General features: G+C 41.1%; 1 pseudogene; it reads left to right on the top strand.

The window, feature by feature from the left end:
* Positions 1-317: 317 nt before the first annotated feature.
* LOC123253526 lies at positions 318-2,131 on the top strand (annotated as a pseudogene).
* Positions 2,132-6,885: the final 4,754 nt, after the last annotated feature.

The following is a 6,885-nucleotide window of genomic DNA, read 5'->3' as shown; positions in this document are numbered from 1 at the left end:
ACAAAACATATCTCCCCATATCCAGTGCTCAGCAGAGATTCAAGGGAGAGTTAAGTGCTACAGGAAAGACACCTGCTCCAGCTCCTGTTCAGGAAGAATCCTGAGCCCAGGAGAGCACCCTTCTAAACTCAGCCCCCTCTCTTTATAAGGTCAATGATATCACTCCTACTGGGGCTCTCTGACTGGACAGTCCAGGTCTTGACTTCGAGACTCATCACCCTAAGGAGCCTTCTACCAGCCCCTTCCAGAAGTCAGGCCTCCAGGCGCCCATGAAGCTCTTTAATGGCATAACTTGTTGACATCCTGACAATGCGGGCATGTGGGTAAGGAGTTACATTTTTTATATTAATTTCACATAGAATCATGGATTTAGAGCCAGAGGACCTGGATTCAAATCCTGACTTTGCTACATTGAAGGATTCAGAAATGATGAATCCTGAGGATTATGAAAATATTGTCAAAGCTGATCCCAATAAACAATGGTTGAGAGATAGTGAAAGCAAGATATGGTTGCAAAAATCAATTTTCTTGTTATGGTTATATTTAATAATTCTCAAGATTGATATGTACTGGATCCTTCAATAAAAGAATTGATTTGGGGCTAAAGTATCAAGGCAGGAAACAAACTTATTTTAATGCTTTCTACAAAGGGGCACATCCTCTCAGCCACCACCTGAGCAAGCAGATTGTTTATCTACCACTTTCCAAAGGCCACATAGCAAGCAGATCTCATACATCTATAACAGCAGAAAAGGGATCCTATAGATAAGTTACAATACAAGGAAGATGGATGAAATAGGTACAGTGGCATAAACTGCAGGAAATAAGTCTATATATTACATCTCACTTGTAGAATCAGCAAATTTAGGTAAGAACATCCTTTCCCACGAATCTTGTAATATCTATATAGAAATAGATGTTATTACTTTCATTTATTGTATTGCGGACTGCTTAACTCTCATTGGTTGATTTGTATTTAAAGACAAACCACCAGGTACTGCTTGGGGAAGAAGTGGCTTCATTGGGTGTGTGCATTTTCTTGCATCTTTACTCTCACTTTTTCGCTGCCCTATGTTTTCGTGTCATTGGTTTCCCTCCACAGATTAAAGGACCCATGAATCATGTAACCATGGGAAAAAAACTAAAAAATTAAAAAAAAATTTTAATTAAAAAAAAGGTGAAGTCAGAAAAGTGATTAAACCACCAAATACAGACAGAAGAAATTTATGACAAAAGTTACCCTCTATAAAACCACATAGGAATCAGTGCTTAAAAAGGAAAATGGGTCCTGAGAGGTGCCTCAAGGAAGGGCAGGAGGAGCTAGTAAATCAGAGAGTGGCATCCAGGTCCTGTGGTCCTAACAGGAGCCCTCGAGGTGGAGGAGGGGACATCTCATGGCTTATGCCCATGCCCATGCCCTCTCTGCCCCCTTCCATACACCTCAGATGAAGCCTAGCAGCTGGCTAGCAGAGCCATGAGAACAATAATCAAGTGCTGGAAATTGGCAGCACTTCTCCACACTGTGCCTTGGAGAGCTGAAAGGGTAAAAAAAACGAGAAAACCTGAATGTTGTCCATATTTGGGCAGCCTTATGGGCCCGGTGGCTGATTCTTCAGAATAGCTCCCCTAAGTGACCGGAACTGACTTCTGAAGCTTGATCTTGCTATTGACAGTAGTGATGACGTGGATGCTGGCCTCAGGTTCATCAAAGCTGGTAGAGGTTGCCTGACCCAGGCGGAGATTGTAGCTGCCTATGCCAAATGTTTTATCATTACTGCTGATTAGAGGAAGGCTTCAGAGAACCCCGGCAACCAGGAGGCAGAGGTGTGTGTGAAGGGAATTCCCACTGAAGTCATCCCCACGTCCTATATCCCAGAGACAAGCGAGGACCCTGGCCTAGATGTTTGGTAGAGTGACTGAACTGCTGATGGCCCAACGCAAAGGCAGGCCCTGTGGTATGAAAGAGAATGGAAACTATGCTGAACTGGAAGTTTGATCAGGTGCATAAATGGAGTGAAGTGAACACAGCCATCAAAATGATGGCACAGGTCTCTGTATTAACATGACTGAAAGGGTCTACTTTGGCATAGAAGATGGCTTGGTAAACATGAGGAGGAGGCCATCTCACTGACTGAGGCCCCACTGGTTGCCAAGGCACAGAAGCCTGAGAGCCTTTGCCTTCATGTATTTGTCCCAGGAGGGCCCTTTTGGGGGGGGGGGGGAGAGGATGTCTCCTGAAATATCTAATGTCCTTTTTAAGGAAATGGAGAAGCATGTATATTTTCTCCATCTAGAAATACTCACTTTTTAATTTTTTATGTTTATTCCTTTTTTAATTTTTATTTATTTATAATATTTTTCCATGGCTACAAAATTCATGTTCTTTCCCTCCCCACTCCTGGAGCTGACAAGCAATTCCACTGAGCTATATATATGTCATTGTTCAAAACCTATAGAAATACACACTTTTTGAAAGAAAGACAGGAAAGAAGGAAGGAAGGAAGGAAGGAAGGAAGGAAGGAAGGAAGGAAGGAAGGAAGGAAGGAAGGAAGGATGGATGGAAGAAACCTGGTATCCTGTTTTATATGAAATATTACCCCCAAAAACCTGGATTTTTGAATCCTTGGCCTGAGGCTGCCGGTTTCTCATTAAGTTTCTGAGTGCTAATTTTGTTGTTTTAAATTAACAAGCATTTTTATCTCCTTCCCATCTTTCCCATCCCCCAATGGGAAAAAAAGAAAAAAAATCTTGTAACAAATATGTGTAGTTAACCAAAACAAATTCCCACACTGAAGAAAAATCTGTCTCCTGTCTATCACCTCTCTGTTCACAGTGTTCAACATCAATTTTCTGAAATTATAGTTGGCCTATGCACTGATCAGAGACCTTAAGTCTTTCAAATTCTTCATTTTTATAGTGTTACTCTTTTAGAACAGCCTGGTATCATCATGTGCGCTCTGTATGTTATTGTTTTCCAAAGCCCACCCAGCCCTGCATCCCAGTTTGTATACAGTCCTCATTCCTTATACAAGAGGCAATTCACTTTGGAGTCAGGAGACTTGGCTTTAACTCTTGACTTCCATTTAACAGTGACATGGTGGAATCATTTGCCCTCTCTCAGACTGTTGCTTCTTCTGAAAACAAAAAGGAACATAATAATATTTACAGAGCCTACTTTGACAGGTCATTGTAAAGATCTACTGGGATAGTGTACGTAAAGAAAATGTCAGCTGTAACAATTAGATGTTCAATAAGTTGGACAATTAATGAGCTGTGTGTCCCTTGATTGAAACCATGATTATGCTCCCTGGTAAAATATGCACTTAATGCGCTAGATTACTGTCTTGATCCTTTCCAGATGGGTAATTTGGTGTAAATCACTCAATCTCTATGAATCTCAATTTCCTCATCTGTAAAATGGGGATAATAATAGCCCCAATTCAAAGGATTGTTGTGAAGATCAAATGAGATAGTATTTGTAAAGTATTTTGCAAGCCTTAAAAGGCTATAAAAATATTAACTATTATTATTGTTTTAAGGAAAGTACTTTGCAGGTCTTCATGCACTACAGAAATGGGGTGGTTATTGCTATTATTATTACATGAACCAGTGATTTCTTACTTTGCTGCTAATCTAAGTTGGCATGTTAATGTGAAAACAAATTTGGAGTTTGAGGCATATATTCATGTGAAATACTAAGAGAAAAAACTCCTACTAGCTATTTTCCCTCCAAAATGGCCAAATAACTATTTTGCAAAGGCTCATGAAATGAAATTGCTGTTGAAATAAAAGATTCTATGTCAAGTTCTAGCCAGAAAGGAAAACACTTTCGATCCAAGGTTAATCATTTTAAATAGACTAGAATAATTTTACAAAATCATGCCGTAACACTACTAGTCCCAACCCTGTAATTGTTCTCTTCTGGCAAAGCTCTGTGCCACTGTTTAGTTCCAAGTCTTCTGCATGGAAAAAAGTTCCGTTGTCCCTGCTCTCAAACTACTTTCAAAGGCAATAAATGATTTATTAAATTAATCAGCACGTAGCCAGAGGCAAGAGATGCGTCTGGCTAGCTGCAGTAAGGGATCTGACTGGCATTATTATTGAAGGCAAAGTAATATTCATATTTTAACCCATATCAGAAATTACTGTGAAAATACACATCTACAATAAGGTTTGATTCAGTCCTGGATTAGATATGGACACAGTGCTAAGCATTTTAGGATTAGAATAATTTTGGTGATAGAAATGTGGGCACAGATAAGAGGATTTTGAAAGGTACGATAAGGAATAAAATATATCCCAGTTGTTGCCAGGGAGGGGACTCTTTCTTGGAAGAAGATATTTAATGTAGATTATTAATGATTTCATGCCATACTGAAGCCTATTATTGATGAAAATTGAGATGACGATGATGCCCATTTATTCAGTACCCTTAGTGTAGTAGGTTTTTTATAGTGAAGATAGAAAAGAACAAGTGTCTTAGGAAGCAAAATCCAAAGATATCTAAGTCCACATAAAGCACCAGGCACTCAGTGATGTTATGTCTTCTCTCCTGAAAACATCACAAAATCACAGAATCTCAGATTTAGAATCCAAACTGAATAAGGATTACCTCTTCAATATCCCTGACAAATGCTTATCCAGACACTGCCCAAGGATCTTCATCAGGAGAATGGAGCTGGGAAGTGGAAACCTCACTACCTCAAGGGCCACTTTGAGATATCGCTAGCCTACAATAAGCCCCAAATTCCTTTCCTGTAAGTTCTACTTATTGCTTCTAGTTTTGCCCTCTGGAATAAATAAAACTAATCCCCTTTTCAAGTAAAAGCCTCTTATACATCTAAGGATCACTATCAATTCAGGGATGTGTTGAAAGAAATGATAGAGCCCATTGTTAAATTTTCAATGTAAGTATCAACACCTAGGAAATCAACAAACGTGACAAATCAGGATTATTTTATTGCTTTGTTCATTGTTTAGACTTAATAAAGCAATGGTGAAAACGTTCATTAAGATTAAAAGTGTGTCACGCTTATACATTTTTTTTGACAGCTGGCTGATAAACATTTACCAGCATGCCCCTGACTATCAAGTCATTAAATCTTCTCTTCTTCAGGTTAAACATTCCCTCCTCATTCTTTTACGAGATCCTCAAGTGGATTGAACTCAAGTCCCTTCACTATCCTAGTAGTTTTCCTCCATACATCTCCCTTTTCAAACCACCATCTTACCTAAATGAATTTTGGTGACCAGAGCTGAACATAATATTCCAGATGTGGTCTATTTTCCCTATTCCTGGAATATATGGCTCAGTTAAATTCTGGTAGTTGGTAGAACAGGACAGAAATGAATGACATAGTTAACTACTCACCAACTTAACTTTTTCATAATGGCGACAAGCAGACATTTGGGGGATAATACTGGGGTGATCTGAATTGTGAAACTGGAGAGGAGGATGCATCCCATTTTTTTCAGTTGTATAAATGGAGATTTTGAACCTTGGATTTCACCCCCCCATAAGTCCCTTAGTATTTCCCAAAATTCCCTTTAATCCCTCCTGCACCTCCACGTTTGTGTGGTCACATTGTTTTATAAGTTCTGTGGCTCCACCCTATTCCTCTCTCCTTCACAAGCGTGGCTGAAGTTAGTTTAGTACCTTTTCACTCTAGTTTTTTATTTTAGCTTATTATTAAAAAAATTTTATAAAATATAATACGTAGTTATTAGATATTCATTTTAATCTCCACACAGTGAAGTATGAGACCAAGTCTTGGGCTGAAAAGGAGGAGGGAGATGGTTGTATATGAGGCCTAAGAAGAGAAAAGAAGATATAAAACAGTCCCTGTGGGAAATAGGAGAGAATTAATTATAAAAGAGCAAAAGAATTAGTATGCCCATTTGAGTGAAAGTCCAACTAAAATTAACAAACAAAGATATAGAAGATCCAATCATTACAGTTGTATACTCAACTGCATGTAAGCAGATGAGAAGAAAGATGGTGGGAATCCAGGAGTGAGGCCTAGAAAGTTATGAGTAGATACAGTTGAAGGAGACAAAAGAGTGCAAGAATGTAGGACAGGACTTCCGGTTAAGATGGCAGCAGAGTAAGGAGCAGCTGCTCGATCTCTCCTGACCGAAGCATACAAGACTCCTCAAGGGGAAATAAAAACGAGTCCAGAGGAACGAAGGAACCCCACAACAGGGCGCAGCATTGAAGGTACGCAGAATCGGGGTATTTCCACACTATAGGGGGGTGAAACAGCTCTCACTAAAACGAGAGAGGAAGAAGCCCCTCCCCCACCCCCACACCACATACCTTGCACAACGCCAACGCACAAGTAGGAAAACAGGACTGGGGCAACCAGATAATCACTGGCAGCCCCGGGGCTTGTACCTGTGTGCTGCAAGAGGAGGGACCCCAGGTGGCTGGGGGCACACATGGACTTTCCCTGAGCATCCACTTGGGTGAAGGCACCGCCTCAGCCAGGACAAAGGCCTCTAAAAAGGAGGCCTTTCCCAAGTGCTGAAGGCATCGCCTCAGGTGCGAATAAAGATCTCCAGCCCACAGACTTTCACTACCTTCTGCTGGGGTGAAGGCAGTGCCCTAGGCTTGAATAACAATCTCCAGCCCAGGCTTGGACCTCCAGTGAGGACCCTGTGCTGACTAGAGCCAGGCTGTGGAAGCAGCCCCAAAGACTGCTGAAGGAACCTCAGGCAGAGGAGCAGACCGGGAACTACCAGGAGGCCTGACCCCGAGGACAAGGAGACCGGAGCCCCTCCCCCCCCAAGCTTGCAAGGCGCAGGCAGACCCGGAGTGCAAAGACAAAGATGAAAAGGGGCGGGGCTAACAATGGCCAGCAATAAGGAAGTCCAGAAGAAAAAGAC

Source organism: Gracilinanus agilis, chromosome X (genome assembly GCF_016433145.1).
Source record: "Gracilinanus agilis isolate LMUSP501 chromosome X, AgileGrace, whole genome shotgun sequence".
Lineage (NCBI taxonomy): Eukaryota > Metazoa > Chordata > Mammalia > Didelphimorphia > Didelphidae > Gracilinanus > Gracilinanus agilis.
Note: the sequence above shows the minus strand (reverse complement) of the source record. Positions and strands in the feature narration are given on the sequence as shown.